Consider the following 18333-nt stretch of genomic DNA (forward strand, 5'->3'; position numbering starts at 1 on the left):
AAAACGTGCTCAGCTCGTCGAGACAATGCGATTTAAGCAATAAAATTAAAAAGGCACCTAAAACCTAAACCAAACGTTGCAGGTGCTTATTTCTTCGTGCGCAGTGCTCAACGCGGCACTCCCTAGCTGCCAGGAGCACTTTTTACTGTGCGCACCCAACCAGAGTGACGGGAGGAGCACATTTCAGAAAACGTGCTCAGCTCGTCGAGAAAATGCGATTTAAGCAATAAGATTAAAAATGCACCTAAAACCTAAACCAAACGTTGCAGGTGCTTATTTCTTCTTGCGCAGTGGTCAACGCGGCACTCTCTAGCTGCCAGGAGCACTTTTTACTGTGCGCACCCAACCAGAGTGACGGGAGGAGCACATTTCAGAAAACGTGCTCAGCTCGTCGAGAAAATGCGATTTAAGCAATAAAATTAAAAATGCACCTAAAACCTAAACCAAACGTTGCAGGTGCTTATTTCTTCGTGCGCAGTGCTCAACGCGGCACTCCCTAGCTGCCAGGAGCTCTTTTTACTGTGCGCACCCAACCAGAGCGACGGGAGGAGCACATTTCAGAAAACGTGCTCAGCTCGTCGAGAAAATGCGATTTAAGCAATAAAATTAAAAATGCACCTAAAACCTAAACCAAACGTTGCAGGTGCTTATTTCTTCGTGCGCAGTGCTCAACGCGGCACTCCCTAGCTGCCAGGAGCACTTTTTACTGTGCGCACCCAACCAGAGTGACGGGAGGAGCACATTTCAGAAAACGTGCTCAGCTCGTCGACAAAATGCGATTTAAGCAATAAAATTAAAAATGCACCTAAAACCTAAACTAAACGTTGCAGGTGCTTATTTCTTCATGCGCAGTGGTCAACGCGGCACTCTCTAGCTGCCAAGAGCACTTTTTACTGTGTGCACCCAACCAGAGTGACGGGAGGAGCACATTTCAGAAAACGTGCTCAGCTCGTCGAGAAAATGCGATTTAAGCAATAAAATTAAAAATGCACCTAAAACCTAAACCAAACGTTGCAGGTGCTTATTTCTTCATGTGCAGTGGTCAACGCGGCACTCCCGAGCTGCCAAGAGCACTTTTTACTGTGCGCAACCAACCAGAGCGACGGGAGGAGCACATTTCAGAAAACGTGCTCAGCTCGTCGAGAGAATGCGATTTAAGCAATAAAATTAAAAATGCACCTAAAACCTAAACCAAACGTTGCAGGTGCTTATTTCTTCGTGCGCAGTGGTCAACGCGGAACTCCCTAGCTGCCAGGAGCTCTTTTTACTGTGCGCACCCAACCAGAGCGACGGGAGGAGCACATTTCAGAAAACGTGCTCAGCTCGTCGAGAAAATGCGATTTAAGCAATAAAATTAAAAATGCACCTCAAACCTAAACCAAACGTTGCAGGTGCTTATTTCTTCGTGCGCAGTGCTCAACGCGGCACTCCCTAGATGCCAGGAGCACTTTTTACTGTGCGCACCCAACCAGAGTGACGGGAGGAGCACATTTCAGAAAACGTGCTCAGCTCGTCGAGAAAATGCGATTTAAGCAATAAAATTAAAAATGCACCTAAAACCTAAACCAAACGTTGCAGGTGCTTATTTCTTCATGCGCAGTGGTCAACGCGGCACTCTCTAGCTGCCAGGAGCACTTTTTACTACGCGCACCCAACCAGAGCGACGGGAGGAGCACATTTCAGAAAACGTGCTCAGCTCGTCGAAAAAATGCGATTCAAGCAATTAGTTTAAAAATGCACCTAAAACCTAAATCAAACGTTGCAGGTGCTTATTTCTTCATGCGCAGTGGTCAACGCGGCACTCTCTAGCTGCCAGGAGCACTTTTTACTGTACGCACCCAACCAGAGTGACGGGAGGAGCACATTTCAGAAAACGTGCTCAGCTCGTCGAGAAAATGCGATTTAAGCAATAAAATTAAAAATGCACCTAAAACCTAAACCAAACGTTGCAGGTGCTTATTTCTTCATGCGCAGTGGTCAACGCGGCACTCTCTAGCTGCCAAGAGCACTTTTTACTGTGCGCACCCAACCAGAGTGACGGGAGGAGCACATTTCAGAAAACGTGCTCAGCTCGTCGAGAAAATGCGATTTAAGCAGTAAGATTAAAAATGCACCTAAAACCTAAACCAAACGTTGCAGGTGCTTATTTCTTCATGCGCAGTGGTCAACGCGGCACTCTCTAGCTGCCAGGAGCACTTTTTACTGTGCGCACCCAACCAGAGTGACGGGAGGAGCACATTTCAGAAAACGTGCTCAGCTCGTCGAGAAAATGCGATTTAAGCAATAAAATTAAAAATGCACCTAAAACCTAAACCAAACGTTGCAGGTGCTTATTTCTTCATGCGCAGTGGTCAACGCGGCACTCTCTAGCTGCCAGGAGCACTTTTTACTGTGCGCACCCAACCAGAGTGACGGGAGGAGCACATTTCAGAAAACGTGCTCAGCTCGTCGAGAAAATGCGATTTAAGCAATAAAATTAAAAATGCACCTAAAACCTAAACCAAACTTTGCAGGTGCTTATTTCTTCATGCGCAGTGGTCAACGCGGCACTCTCTAGCTGCCAAGAGCACTTTTTACTGTGCGCACCCAACCAGAGTTACGGGAGGAGCACATTTCAGAAAACGTGCTCAGCTCGTCGAGAAAATGCGATTTAAGCAATAAAATTAAAAATGCACCTAAAAACCTAAACCAAACGTTGCAGGCGCTTATTTCTTCGTGCGCAGTGCTCAACGCGGCACTCCCTAGCTGCCAGGAGCTCTTTTTACTGTGCGCACCCAACCAGAGCGACGGGAGGAGCACATTTCAGAAAACGTGCTCAGCTCGTCGAGAAAATGCGATTTAAGCAATAAAATTAAAAATGCACCTAAAACCTAAACCAAACGTTGCAGGTGCTTATTTCTTCGTGCGCAGTGGTCAACGCGGAACTCCCTAGCTGCCAGGAGCTCTTTTTACTGTGCGCACCCAACCAGAGCGACGGGAGGAGCACATTTCAGAAAACGTGCTCCGCTCGTCGAGAAAATGCGATTCAAGCAATAAAATTAAAAATGCACCTAAAACCTAAACCAAACGTTGCAGGTGCTTATTTCTTCATGCGCAGTGGTCAACGCGGCACTCTCTAGCTGCCAAGAGCACTTTTTACTGTGCGCACCCAACCAGAGTGACGGGAGGAGCACATTTCAGAAAACGTGCTCAGCTCGTCGAGGAAATGCGATTTAAGCAATAAGATTAAAAATGCACCTAAAACCTAAACCAAACGTTGCAGGTGCTTATTTCTTCATGCGCAGTGGTCAACGCGGCACTCTCTAGCTGCCAGGAGCCTTTTTTACTACGCGCACCCAACCAGAGCGACGGGAGGAGCACATTTCAGAAAACGTGCTCAGCTCGTCGAGAGAATGCGATTTAAGCAATAAAATAAAAAATGCACCTAAAACCTAAACCAAACGTTGCAGGTGCTTATTTCTTCGTGTGCAGTGGTCAACGCGGCACTCCCTAGCTGCCAAGAGCACTTTTTACTGTGTGCACCCAACCAGAGTGACGGGAGGAGCACATTTCAGAAAACGTGCTCAGCTCGTCGAGAAAATGCGATTTAAGCAATAAAATTAAAAATGCACCTAAAACCTAAACCAAACGTTGCAGGTGCTTATTTCTTCATGCGCAGTGGTCAACGCGGCACTCTCTAGCTGCCAGGAGCACTTTTTACTACGCGCACCCAACCAGAGCGACGGGAGGAGCACATTTCAGAAAACGTGCTCAGCTCGTCGAGAAAATGCGATTTAAGCAATAAAATTAAAAATGCACCTAAAACCTAAACCAAACGTTGCAGGTGCTTATTTCTTCATGCGCAGTGGTCAACGCGGCCCTCTCCAGCTGCCAAGAGCACTTTTTACTGTGCGCACCCAACCAGAGTGACGGGAGGAGCACATTTCAGAAAACGTGCTCAGCTCGTCGAGAAAATGCGATTTAAGCAATAAGATTAAAAATGCACCTAAAACCTAAACCAAACGTTGCAGGTGCTTATTTCTTCATGCGCAGTGGTCAACGCGGCACTCTCTAGCTGCCAGGAGCACTTTTTACTACGCGCACCCAACCAGAGCGACGGGAGGAGCACATTTCAGAAAACGTGCTCAGCTCGTCGAGAAAATGCGATTTAAGCAATAAAATTAAAAATGCACCTAAAACCTAAACCAAACGTTGCAGGTGCTTATTTCTTCTTGCGCAGTGGTCAACGCGGCACTCTCTAGCTGCCAGGAGCACTTTTTACTATGCGCGCCCAACCAGAGCGACGGGAGGAGCACATTTCAGAAAACCTGCTCAGCTCGTCGAGAAAATGCGATTTAAGCAATAAAATTAAAAATGCAACTAAAACCTAAACCAAACGTTGCAGGTGCTTATTTCTTCGTGCGCAGTGGTCAACGCGGCACTCCCTAGCTGCCAGGAGCTCTTTTTACTGTGCGCACCCAACCAGAGCGACGGGAGGAGCACATTTCAGAAAACGTGCTCAGCTCGTCGAGAAAATGCGATTTAAGCAATAAAATTAAAAATGCACCTCAAACCTAAACCAAACGTTGCAGGTGCTTATTTCTTCGTGCGCAGTGCTCAACGCGGCACTCCCTAGATGCCAGGAGCACTTTTTACTGTGCGCACCCAACCAGAGTGACGGGAGGAGCACATTTCAGAAAACGTGCTCAGCTCGTCGAGAAAATGCGATTTAAGCAATAAAATTAAAAATGCACCTAAAACCTAAACCAAACGTTGCAGGTGCTTATTTCTTCATGCGCAGTGGTCAACGCGGCACTCTCTAGCTGCCAGGAGCACTTTTTACTACGCGCACCCAACCAGAGCGACGGGAGGAGCACATTTCAGAAAACGTGCTCAGCTCGTCGAAAAAATGCGATTCAAGCAATTAGTTTAAAAATGCACCTAAAACCTAAATCAAACGTTGCAGGTGCTTATTTCTTCATGCGCAGTGGTCAACGCGGCACTCTCTAGCTGCCAGGAGCACTTTTTACTGTACGCACCCAACCAGAGTGACGGGAGGAGCACATTTCAGAAAACGTGCTCAGCTCGTCGAGAAAATGCGATTGAAGCAATAAAATTAAAAATGCACCTAAAACCTAAACCAAACGTTGCAGGTGCTTATTTCTTCATGCGCAGTGGTCAACGCGGCACTCTCTAGCTGCCAAGAGCACTTTTTACTGTGCGCACCCAACCAGAGTGACGGGAGGAGCACATTTCAGAAAACGTGCTCAGCTCGTCGAGAAAATGCGATTTAAGCAGTAAGATTAAAAATGCACCTAAAACCTAAACCAAACGTTGCAGGTGCTTATTTCTTCATGCGCAGTGGTCAACGCGGCACTCTCTAGCTGCCAGGAGCACTTTTTACTGTGCGCACCCAACCAGAGTGACGGGAGGAGCACATTTCAGAAAACGTGCTCAGCTCGTCGAGAAAATGCGATTTAAGCAATAAAATTAAAAATGCACCTAAAACCTAAACCAAACGTTGCAGGTGCTTAATTCTTCATGCGCAGTGGTCAACGCGGCACTCTCTAGCTGCCAGGAGCACTTTTTACTGTGCGCACCCAACCAGAGTGACGGGAGGAGCACATTTCAGAAAACGTGCTCAGCTCGTCGAGAAAATGCGATTTAAGCAATAAAATTAAAAATGCACCTAAAACCTAAACCAAACTTTGCAGGTGCTTATTTCTTCATGCGCAGTGGTCAACGCGGCACTCTCTAGCTGCCAAGAGCACTTTTTACTGTGCGCACCCAACCAGAGTTACGGGAGGAGCACATTTCAGAAAACGTGCTCAGCTCGTCGAGAAAATGCGATTTAAGCAATAAAATTAAAAATGCACCTAAAAACCTAAACCAAACGTTGCAGGCGCTTATTTCTTCGTGCGCAGTGCTCAACGCGGCACTCCCTAGCTGCCAGGAGCTCTTTTTACTGTGCGCACCCAACCAGAGCGACGGGAGGAGCACATTTCAGAAAACGTGCTCAGCTCGTCGAGAAAATGCGATTTAAGCAATAAAATTAAAAATGCACCTAAAACCTAAACCAAACGTTGCAGGTGCTTATTTCTTCGTGCGCAGTGGTCAACGCGGAACTCCCTAGCTGCCAGGAGCTCTTTTTACTGTGCGCACCCAACCAGAGCGACGGGAGGAGCACATTTCAGAAAACGTGCTCCGCTCGTCGAGAAAATGCGATTCAAGCAATAAAATTAAAAATGCACCTAAAACCTAAACCAAACGTTGCAGGTGCTTATTTCTTCATGCGCAGTGGTCAACGCGGCACTCTCTAGCTGCCAAGAGCACTTTTTACTGTGCGCACCCAACCAGAGTGACGGGAGGAGCACATTTCAGAAAACGTGCTCAGCTCGTCGAGGAAATGCGATTTAAGCAATAAGATTAAAAATGCACCTAAAACCTAAACCAAACGTTGCAGGTGCTTATTTCTTCATGCGCAGTGGTCAACGCGGCACTCTCTAGCTGCCAGGAGCCTTTTTTACTACGCGCACCCAACCAGAGCGACGGGAGGAGCACATTTCAGAAAACGTGCTCAGCTCGTCGAGAGAATGCGATTTAAGCAATAAAATAAAAAATGCACCTAAAACCTAAACCAAACGTTGCAGGTGCTTATTTCTTCGTGTGCAGTGGTCAACGCGGCACTCCCTAGCTGCCAAGAGCACTTTTTACTGTGTGCACCCAACCAGAGTGACGGGAGGAGCACATTTCAGAAAACGTGCTCAGCTCGTCGAGAAAATGCGATTTAAGCAATAAAATTAAAAATGCACCTAAAACCTAAACCAAACGTTGCAGGTGCTTATTTCTTCATGCGCAGTGGTCAACGCGGCACTCTCTAGCTGCCAGGAGCACTTTTTACTACGCGCACCCAACCAGAGCGACGGGAGGAGCACATTTCAGAAAACGTGCTCAGCTCGTCGAGAAAATGCGATTTAAGCAATAAAATTAAAAATGCACCTAAAACCTAAACCAAACGTTGCAGGTGCTTATTTCTTCATGCGCAGTGGTCAACGCGGCCCTCTCCAGCTGCCAAGAGCACTTTTTACTGTGCGCACCCAACCAGAGTGACGGGAGGAGCACATTTCAGAAAACGTGCTCAGCTCGTCGAGAAAATGCGATTTAAGCAATAAGATTAAAAATGCACCTAAAACCTAAACCAAACGTTGCAGGTGCTTATTTCTTCATGCGCAGTGGTCAACGCGGCACTCTCTAGCTGCCAGGAGCACTTTTTACTACGCGCACCCAACCAGAGCGACGGGAGGAGCACATTTCAGAAAACGTGCTCAGCTCGTCGAGAAAATGCGATTTAAGCAATAAAATTAAAAATGCACCTAAAACCTAAACCAAACGTTGCAGGTGCTTATTTCTTCTTGCGCAGTGGTCAACGCGGCACTCTCTAGCTGCCAGGAGCACTTTTTACTATGCGCGCCCAACCAGAGCGACGGGAGGAGCACATTTCAGAAAACCTGCTCAGCTCGTCGAGAAAATGCGATTTAAGCAATAAAATTAAAAATGCAACTAAAACCTAAACCAAACGTTGCAGGTGCTTATTTCTTCGTGCGCAGTGGTCAACGCGGCACTCCCTAGCTGCCAGGAGCTCTTTTTACTGTGCGCACCCAACTAGAGCGACGGGAGGAGCACATTTCAGAAAACGTGCTCAGCTCGTCGAGACAATGCGATTTAAGCAATAAAATTAAAAATGCACCTAAAACCTAAACCAAACGTTGCAGGTGCTTATTTCTTCGTGCGCAGTGCTCAACGCGGCACTCCCTAGCTGCCAGGAGCACTTTTTACTGTGCGCACCCAACCAGAGTGACGGGAGGAGCACATTTCAGAAAACGTGCTCAGCTCGTTGAGAAAATGCGATTTAAGCAATAAAATTAAAAATGCACCTAAAACCTAAACCAAACGTTGCAGGTGCTTATTTCTTCATGCGCAGTGGTCAACGCGGCACTCTCTAGCTGCCAAGAGCACTTTTTACTGTGCGCACCCAACCAGAGTGACGGGAGGAGCACATTTCAGAAAACGTGCTCAGCTCGTCGAGAAAATGCGATTTAAGCAATAAGATTAAAAATGCACCTAAAACCTAAACCAAACGTTGCAGGTGCTTATTTCTTCATGCGCAGTGGTCAACGCGGCACTCTCTAGCTGCCAGGAGCACTTTTTACTGTGCGCACCCAACCAGAGTGACGGGAGGAGCACATTTCAGAAAACGTGCTCAGCTCGTCGAGAAAATGCGATTTAAGCAATAAAATTAAAAATGCACCTAAAACCTAAACCAAACGTTGCAGGTGCTTATTTCTTCATGCGCAGTGGTCAACGCGGCACTCTCTAGCTGCCAAGAGCACTTTTTACTGTGCGCACCCAACCAGAGTGACGGGAGGAGCACATTTCAGAAAACGTGCTCAGCTCGTCGAGAAAATGCGATTTAAGCAATAAGATTAAAAATGCACCTAAAACCTAAACCAAACGTTGCAGGTGCTTATTTCTTCATGCGCAGTGGTCAACGCGGCACTCTCTAGCTGCCAGGAGCACTTTTTACTGTGCGCACCCAACCAGAGTGACGGGAGGAGCACATTTCAGAAAACGTGCTCAGCTCGTCGAGAAAATGCGATTTAAGCAATAAAATTAAAAATGCACCTAAAACCTAAACCAAACGTTGCAGGTGCTTATTTCTTCATGCGCAGTGGTCAACGCGGCACTCTCTAGCTGCCAAGAGCACTTTTTACTGTGCGCACCCAACCAGAGTGACGGGAGGAGCACATTTCAGAAAACGTGCTCAGCTCGTCGAGAAAATGCGATTTAAGCAATAAGATTAAAAATGCACCTAGAACCTAAACCAAACGTTGCAGGTGCTTATTTCTTCATGCGCAGTGGTCAACGCGGCACTCTCTAGCTGCCAGGAGCACTTTTTACTACGCGCACCCAACCAGAGCGACGGGAGGAGCACATTTCAGAAAACGTGCTCAGCTCGTCGAGAGAATGCGATTTAAGCAATAAAATAAAAAATGCACCTAAAACCTAAACCAAACGTTGCAGGTGCTTATTTCTCCATGTGCAGTGGTCAACGCGGCACTCTCTAGCTGCCAGGAGCACTTTTTACTATGCGCGCACAACCAGAACGACGGGAGTAGCACATTTCAGAAAACGTGCTCAGCTCGTCGAGAAAATGCGATTTAAGCAATGAAATTTAAAATGCACCTAAAACCTAAACCAAACGTTGCAGGTGCTTATTTCTTCATGCGCAGTGGTCAACGCGGCACTCTCTAGCTGCCAAGAGCACTTTTTACTGTGCGCACCCAACCAGAGTGACGGGAGGAGCACATTTCAGAAAACGTGCTCAGCTCGTCGAGAAAATGCGATTTAAGCAATAAGATTAAAAATGCACCTAAAACGTAAACCAAACGTTGCAGGTGCTTATTTCTTCATGCGCAGTGGTCAACGCGGCACTCTCTAGCTGCCAGGAGCACTTTTTATTGTGCGCACCCAACCAGAGTGACGGGAGGAGCACATTTCAGAAAATGTGCTCAGCTCGTCGAGAAAATGCGATTTAAGCAATAAAATTAAAAATGCACCTAAAACCTAAACCAAACGTTGCAGGTGCTTATTTCTTCATGCGCAGTGGTCAACGCGGCACTCTCTAGCTGCCAAGAGCACTTTTTACTGTGCACACCCAACCAGAGTGACGGGAGGAGCACATTTCAGAAAACGTGCTCAGCTCGTCGAGAAAATGTGATTTAAGCAATAAGATTAAAAATGCACCTAAAACCTAAACCAAACGTTGCAGGTGCTTATTTCTTCATGCGCAGTGGTCAACGCGGCACTCTCTAGCTGCCAGGCGCACTTTTTACTACGCGCACCCAACCAGAGCGACGGGAGGAGCACATTTCAGAAAACGTGCTCAGCTCGTCGAGAGAATGCGATTTAAGCAATAAAATAAAAAATGCACCTAAAACCTAAACCAAACGTTGCAGGTGCTTATTTCTTCGTGCGCAGTGGTCAACGCGGCACTCCCTAGCTGCCAGGAGCTCTTTTTACTGTGCGCACCCAACCAGAGCGACGGGAGGAGCACATTTCAGAAAACGTGCTCAGCTCGTCGAGAAAATGCGATTTAAGCAATAAAATTAAAAATGCACCTAAAACCTAAACCAAACGTTGCAGGTGCTTATTTCTTCATGCGCAGTGGTCAACGCGGCACTCTCTAGCTGCCAGGAGCACTTTTTACTACGCGCACCCAACCAGAGCGACGGGAGGAGCACATTTCAGAAAACGTGCTCAGCTCGTCGAGAGAATGCGATTTAAGCAATAAAATAAAAAATGCACCTAAAACCTAAACCAAACGTTGCAGGTGCTTATTTCTTCGTGCGCAGTGGTCAACGCGGCACTCCCTAGCTGCCAGGAGCTCTTTTTACTGTGTGCACCCAACCAGAGCGACGGGAGGAGCACATTTCAGAAAACGTGCTCAGCTCGTCGAGAGAATGCGATTTAAGCAATAAAATAAAAAATGCACCTAAAACCTAAACCAAACGTTGCAGGTGTTATTTCTTCGTGCGCAGTGGTCAACGCGGAACTCCCTAGCTGCCAGGAGCTCTTTTTACTGTGCGCACCCAACCAGAGCGACGGGAGGAGCCCATTTCAGAAAACGTGCTCAGCTTGTCGAGAAAATGCGATTGAAGCAATAAAATTAAAAATGCACCTAAAACCTAAACCAAACGTTGCAGGTTCTTATTTCTTCATGCGCAGTGGTCAACGCGGCACTCCCTAGCTGCCAGGAGCACTTTTTACTGTGCGCACCCAACCAGAGTGACGGGAGGAGCACATTTCAGAAAACGTGCTCAGCTCGTCGAGAAAATGCGATTTAAGCAATAAAATTAAAAATGCACCTAAAACCTAAACCAAACGTTGCAGGTGCTTATTTCTTCTTGCGCAGTGGTCAACGCGGCACTCTCTAGCTGCCAGGAGCACTTTTTACTATGCGCGCCCAACCAGAGCGACGGGAGGAGCACATTTCAGAAAACCTGCTCAGCTCGTCGAGAAAATGCGATTTAAGCAATAAAATTAAAAATGCAACTAAAACCTAAACCAAACGTTGCAGGTGCTTATTTCTTCGTGCGCAGTGGTCAACGCGGCACTCCCTAGCTGCCAGGAGCTCTTTTTACTGTGCGCACCCAACTAGAGCGACGGGAGGAGCACATTTCAGAAAACGTGCTCAGCTCGTCGAGACAATGCGATTTAAGCAATAAAATTAAAAATGCACCTAAAACCTAAACCAAACGTTGCAGGTGCTTATTTCTTCGTGCGCAGTGCTCAACGCGGCACTCCCTAGCTGCCAGGAGCACTTTTTACTGTGCGCACCCAACCAGAGTGACGGGAGGAGCACATTTCAGAAAACGTGCTCAGCTCGTTGAGAAAATGCGATTTAAGCAATAAAATTAAAAATGCACCTAAAACCTAAACCAAACGTTGCAGGTGCTTATTTCTTCATGCGCAGTGGTCAACGCGGCACTCTCTAGCTGCCAAGAGCACTTTTTACTGTGCGCACCCAACCAGAGTGACGGGAGGAGCACATTTCAGAAAACGTGCTCAGCTCGTCGAGAAAATGCGATTTAAGCAATAAGATTAAAAATACACCTAAAACCTAAACCAAACGTTGCAGGTGCTTATTTCTTCATGCGCAGTGGTCAACGCGGCACTCTCTAGCTGCCAGGAGCACTTTTTACTGTGCGCACCCAACCAGAGTGACGGGAGGAGCACATTTCAGAAAACGTGCTCAGCTCGTCGAGAAAATGCGATTTAAGCAATAAAATTAAAAATGCACCTAAAACCTAAACCAAACGTTGCAGGTGCTTATTTCTTCATGCGCAGTGGTCAACGCGGCACTCTCTAGCTGCCAAGAGCACTTTTTACTGTGCGCACCCAACCAGAGTGACGGGAGGAGCACATTTCAGAAAACGTGCTCAGCTCGTCGAGAAAATGCGATTTAAGCAATAAGATTAAAAATGCACCTAAAACCTAAACCAAACGTTGCAGGTGCTTATTTCTTCATGCGCAGTGGTCAACGCGGCACTCTCTAGCTGCCAGGAGCACTTTTCACTGTGCACACCCAACCAGAGTGACGGGAGGAGCACATTTCAGAAAACGTGCTCAGCTCGTCGAGAAAATGCGATTTAAGCAATAAAATTAAAAATGCACCTAAAACCTAAACCAAACGTTGCAGGTGCTTATTTCTTCATGCGCAGTGGTCAACGCGGCACTCTCTAGCTGCCAAGAGCACTTTTTACTGTGCGCACCCAACCAGAGTGACGGGAGGAGCACATTTCAGAAAACGTGCTCAGCTCGTCGAGAAAATGCGATTTAAGCAATAAGATTAAAAATGCACCTAGAACCTAAACCAAACGTTGCAGGTGCTTATTTCTTCATGCGCAGTGGTCAACGCGGCACTCTCTAGCTGCCAGGAGCACTTTTTACTACGCGCACCCAACCAGAGCGACGGGAGGAGCACATTTCAGAAAACGTGCTCAGCTCGTCGAGAGAATGCGATTTAAGCAATAAAATAAAAAATGCACCTAAAACCTAAACCAAACGTTGCAGGTGCTTATTTCTCCATGTGCAGTGGTCAACGCGGCACTCTCTAGCTGCCAGGAGCACTTTTTACTATGCGCGCACAACCAGAACGACGGGAGTAGCACATTTCAGAAAACGTGCTCAGCTCGTCGAGAAAATGCGATTTAAGCAATGAAATTTAAAATGCACCTAAAACCTAAACCAAACGTTGCAGGTGCTTATTTCTTCATGCGCAGTGGTCAACGCGGCACTCTCTAGCTGCCAAGAGCACTTTTTACTGTGCGCACCCAACCAGAGTGACGGGAGGAGCACATTTCAGAAAACGTGCTCAGCTCGTCGAGAAAATGCGATTTAAGCAATAAGATTAAAAATGCACCTAAAACGTAAACCAAACGTTGCAGGTGCTTATTTCTTCATGCGCAGTGGTCAACGCGGCACTCTCTAGCTGCCAGGAGCACTTTTTATTGTGCGCACCCAACCAGAGTGACGGGAGGAGCACATTTCAGAAAATGTGCTCAGCTCGTCGAGAAAATGCGATTTAAGCAATAAAATTAAAAATGCACCTAAAACCTAAACCAAACGTTGCAGGTGCTTATTTCTTCATGCGCAGTGGTCAACGCGGCACTCTCTAGCTGCCAAGAGCACTTTTTACTGTGCACACCCAACCAGAGTGACGGGAGGAGCACATTTCAGAAAACGTGCTCAGCTCGTCGAGAAAATGTGATTTAAGCAATAAGATTAAAAATGCACCTAAAACCTAAACCAAACGTTGCAGGTGCTTATTCTTCATGCGCAGTGGTCAACGCGGCACTCTCTAGCTGCCAGGCGCACTTTTTACTACGCGCACCCAACCAGAGCGACGGGAGGAGCACATTTCAGAAAACGTGCTCAGCTCGTCGAGAGAATGCGATTTAAGCAATAAAATAAAAAATGCTCCTAAAACCTAAACCAAACGTTGCAGGTGCTTATTTCTTCGTGCGCAGTGGTCAACGCGGCACTCCCTAGCTGCCAGGAGCTCTTTTTACTGTGCGCACCCAACCAGAGCGACGGGAGGAGCACATTTCAGAAAACGTGCTCAGCTTGTCGAGAAAATGCGATTTAAGCAATAAAATTAAAAATGCACCTAAAACCTAAACCAAACGTTGCAGGTGCTTATTTCTTCATGCGCAGTGGTCAACGCGGCACTCTCTAGCTGCCAGGAGCACTTTTTACTACGCGCACCCAACCAGAGCGACGGGAGGAGCACATTTCAGAAAACGTGCTCAGCTCGTCGAGAGAATGCGATTTAAGCAATAAAATAAAAAATGCACCTAAAACCTAAACCAAACGTTGCAGGTGCTTATTTCTTCGTGCGCAGTGGTCAACGCGGCACTCCCTAGCTGCCAGGAGCTCTTTTTACTGTGTGCACCCAACCAGAGCGACGGGAGGAGCACATTTCAGAAAACGTGCTCAGCTCGTCGAGAGAATGCGATTTAAGCAATAAAATAAAAAATGCACCTAAAACCTAAACCAAACGTTGCAGGTGCTTATTTCTTCGTGCGCAGTGGTCAACGCGGAACTCCCTAGCTGCCAGGAGCTCTTTTTACTGTGCGCACCCAACCAGAGCAACGGGAGGAGCCCATTTCAGAAAACGTGCTCAGCTCGTCGAGAAAATGCGATTAAAGCAATAAAATTAAAAATGCACCTAAAACCTAAACCAAACGTTGCAGGTGCTTATTTCTTCGTGCGCAGTGCTCAACGCGGCACTCCCTAGCTGCCAGGAGTACTTTTTACTGTGCGCACCCAACCAGAGTGACGGGAGGAGCACATTTCAGAAAACGTGCTCAGCTCGTCGAGAAAATGCGATTTAAGCAATAAAATTAAAAATGCACCTAAAACCTAAACCAAACGTTGCAGGTGCTTATTTCTTCATGCGCAGTGGTCAACGCGGCACTCTCTAGCTGCCAAGAGCACTTTTTATTGTGCACACCCAACCAGAGTGACGGGAGGAGCACATTTCAGAAAACGTGCTCAGCTCGTCGAGAAAATGCGATTTAAGCAATAAAATAAAAAATGCACCTAAAACCTAAACCAAACGTTGCAGGTGCTTATTTCTTCGTGCGCAGTGGTCAACGCGGCACTCCCTAGCTGCCAGGAGCTCTTTTTACTGTGTGCACCCAACCAGAGCGACGGGAGGAGCACATTTCAGAAAACGTGCTCAGCTCGTCGAGAAAATGCGATTTAAGCAATAAAATTAAAAATGCACCTAAAACCTAAACCAAACGTTGCAGGTGCTTATTTCTTCGTGCGTAGTGCTCAACGCGGCACTCCCTAGCTGCCAGGGGCTCTTTTTACTGTGTGCACCCAACCAGAGCGACGGGAGGAGCACATTTCAGAAAACGTGCTCAGCTCGTCGAGAGAATGCGATTTAAGCAATAAAATTAAAAATGCACCTAAAACCTAAACCAAACGTTGCAGGTGGTTATTTCTTCATGCGCAGTGGTCAACGCGGCACTCTCTAGCTGTCAAGAGCACTTTTTACTATGCACACCCAACCAGAGTGACGGGAGGAGCACATTTCAGAAAACGTGCTCAGCTCGTCGAGAAAATGCGATTTAAGCAATAAAATTAAAAATGCACCCAAAACCTAAACCAAACGTTGCAGGTGGTTATTTCTTCATGCGCAGTGGTCAACGCGGCACTCCCTAGCTGCCAGGAGCTCTTTTTACTGTGCGCACCCAACCAGAGCGACGGGAGGAGCACATTTCAGAAAACGTGGTCAGCTCGTTGAGAAAATGCGATTTAAGCAATAAAATTAAAAATGCACCTAAAACTTAAACCAAACGTTGCAGGTGCTTATTTCTTCATGCGCAGTGGTCAACGCGGCACTCTCTAGCTGCCAGGAGCACATTTTAGTATCCGCGCACAACCAGAGCGACGGGAGGAGCACATTTCAGAAAACGTGCTCAGCTCGTCGAGAGAATGCGATTTAAGCAATAAAATTAAAAATGCACCTAAATCCTAAACCCAACGTTGCAGGTGCTTATTTCTTCGTGCGCAGTGGTCAACGCGGCACTCCCTAGCTGCCAGGAGCTCTTTTTACTGTGCGCACCCAACCAGAGCGACGGGAGGAGCACATTTAAGAAAACGTGCTCAGCTCGTCGAAAAAATGCGATTTAAGCAATAAAATTAAAAATGCACCTAAAACCTAAACCAAACGTTGCAGGTGCTTATTTCTTCGTGTGCATTGGTCAACGCAGCACTCCCTAGCTGCCAGGAGCTCTTTTTACTGTGCGCACCCAACCAGAGCGACGGGAGGAGCACATTTCAGAAAACGTGCTCAGCTTCTCGAGAAAATGCGATTTAAGCAATAAAATTAAAAATGCACCTAAAACCTAAACCAAACGTTGCAGGTGCTTATTTCTTCATGCGCAGTGGTCAACGCGGCACTCCCTAGCTACCAGGGGCTCTTTTTACTGTGCGCACCCAACCAGAGCGACGGGAGGAGCACATTTCAGAAAACGTGCTCAGCTCGTCGAGAAAATGCGATTTAACCAATAAAAATAAAAATGCACCTAAAAGTTAAACCAAACGTTGCAGGTGCTTATTTATTCATGCGCAGTGGTCAACGCGGCACTCTCTAGCTGCCAGGAGCACTTTTTACTATGCGCGCACAACCAGAGCGACGGGAGGAGCACATTTCAGAAAACGTGCTCAGCTCGTCGAGAGAATGCGATTTAAGCAATAAAATTAAAAATGCACCTAAAACCTAAACCCAACGTTGCAGGTGCTTATTTCTTCGTGCGCAGTGGTCAACGCGGCACTCCCTAGCTGCCAGGAGCTCTTTTTACTGTGCGCACCCAACCAGAGCGACGGGAGGAGCACATTTCAGAAAACGTGCTCAGCTTGTCGAGAAAATGCGATTGAAGCAATAAAATTAAAAATGCACCTAAAACCTAAACCAAACGTTGCAGGTTCTTATTTCTTCATGCGCAGTGGTCAACGCGGCACTCCCTAGCTGCCAGGAGCACTTTTTACTGTGCGCACCCAACCAGAGTGACGGGAGGAGCACATTTCAGAAAACGTACTCAGCTCGTCGAGAAAATGCGATTTAAGCAATAAAATTAAAAATGCACCTAAAACCTAAACCAAACGTTGCAGGTGGTTATTTCTTCATGCGCAGTGGTCAACGCGGCACTCCCTAGCTGCCAGGAGCACTTTTTACTGTGCGCACCCAACCAGAGCGACGGGAGGAGCACATTTCAGAAAACGTGCTCAGCTTGTCGAGAAAATGCGATTTAAGCAATAAAATTAAAAATGCACCTAAAACCTAAACCAAACGTTGCAGGTGCTTATTTCTTCATGCGCAGTGGTCAACGCGGCACTCTCTAGCTGCCAAGAGCACTTTTTACTGTGCGCACCCAACCAGAGTGACGGGAGGAGCACATTTCAGAAAACGTGCTCAGCTCGTCGAGAAAATGCGATTTAAGCAATAAGATTAAAAATGCACCTAGAACCTAAACCAAACGTTGCAGGTGCTTATTTCTTCATGCGCAGTGGTCAACGCGGCACTCTCTAGCTGCCAGGAGCACTTTTTACTACGCGCACCCAACCAGAGCGACGGGAGGAGCACATTTCAGAAAACGTGCTCAGCTCGTCGAGAGAATGCGATTTAAGCAATAAAATAAAAAATGCACCTAAAACCTAAACCAAACGTTGCAGGTGCTTATTTCTCCATGTGCAGTGGTCAACGCGGCACTCTCTAGCTGCCAGGAGCACTTTTTACTATGCGCGCACAACCAGAACGACGGGAGTAGCACATTTCAGAAAACGTGCTCAGCTCGTCGAGAAAATGCGATTTAAGCAATGAAATTTAAAATGCACCTAAAACCTAAACCAAACGTTGCAGGTGCTTATTTCTTCATGCGCAGTGGTCAACGCGGCACTCTCTAGCTGCCAAGAGCACTTTTTACTGTGCGCACCCAACCAGAGTGACGGGAGGAGCACATTTCAGAAAACGTGCTCAGCTCGTCGAGAAAATGCGATTTAAGCAATAAGATTAAAAATGCACCTAAAACGTAAACCAAACGTTGCAGGTGCTTATTTCTTCATGCGCAGTGGTCAACGCGGCACTCTCTAGCTGCCAGGAGCACTTTTTATTGTGCGCACCCAACCAGAGTGACGGGAGGAGCACATTTCAGAAAATGTGCTCAGCTCGTCGAGAAAATGCGATTTAAGCAATAAAATTAAAAATGCACCTAAAACCTAAACCAAACGTTGCAGGTGCTTATTTCTTCATGCGCAGTGGTCAACGCGGCACTCTCTAGCTGCCAAGAGCACTTTTTACTGTGCACACCCAACCAGAGTGACGGGAGGAGCACATTTCAGAAAACGTGCTCAGCTCGTCGAGAAAATGTGATTTAAGCAATAAGATTAAAAATGCACCTAAAACCTAAACCAAACGTTGCAGGTGCTTATTTCTTCATGCGCAGTGGTCAACGCGGCACTCTCTAGCTGCCAGGCGCACTTTTTACTACGCGCACCCAACCAGAGCGACGGGAGGAGCACATTTCAGAAAACGTGCTCAGCTCGTCGAGAGAATGCGATTTAAGCAATAAAATAAAAAATGCACCTAAAACCTAAACCAAACGTTGCAGGTGCTTATTTCTTCGTGCGCAGTGGTCAACGCGGCACTCCCTAGCTGCCAGGAGCTCTTTTTACTGTGCGCACCCAACCAGAGCGACGGGAGGAGCACATTTCAGAAAACGT

Source organism: Syngnathus floridae, chromosome 21 (assembly GCF_059516105.1).
Source record: "Syngnathus floridae isolate MCC-2025c chromosome 21, RoL_Sflo_1.0, whole genome shotgun sequence".
NCBI lineage: Eukaryota > Metazoa > Chordata > Actinopteri > Syngnathiformes > Syngnathidae > Syngnathus > Syngnathus floridae.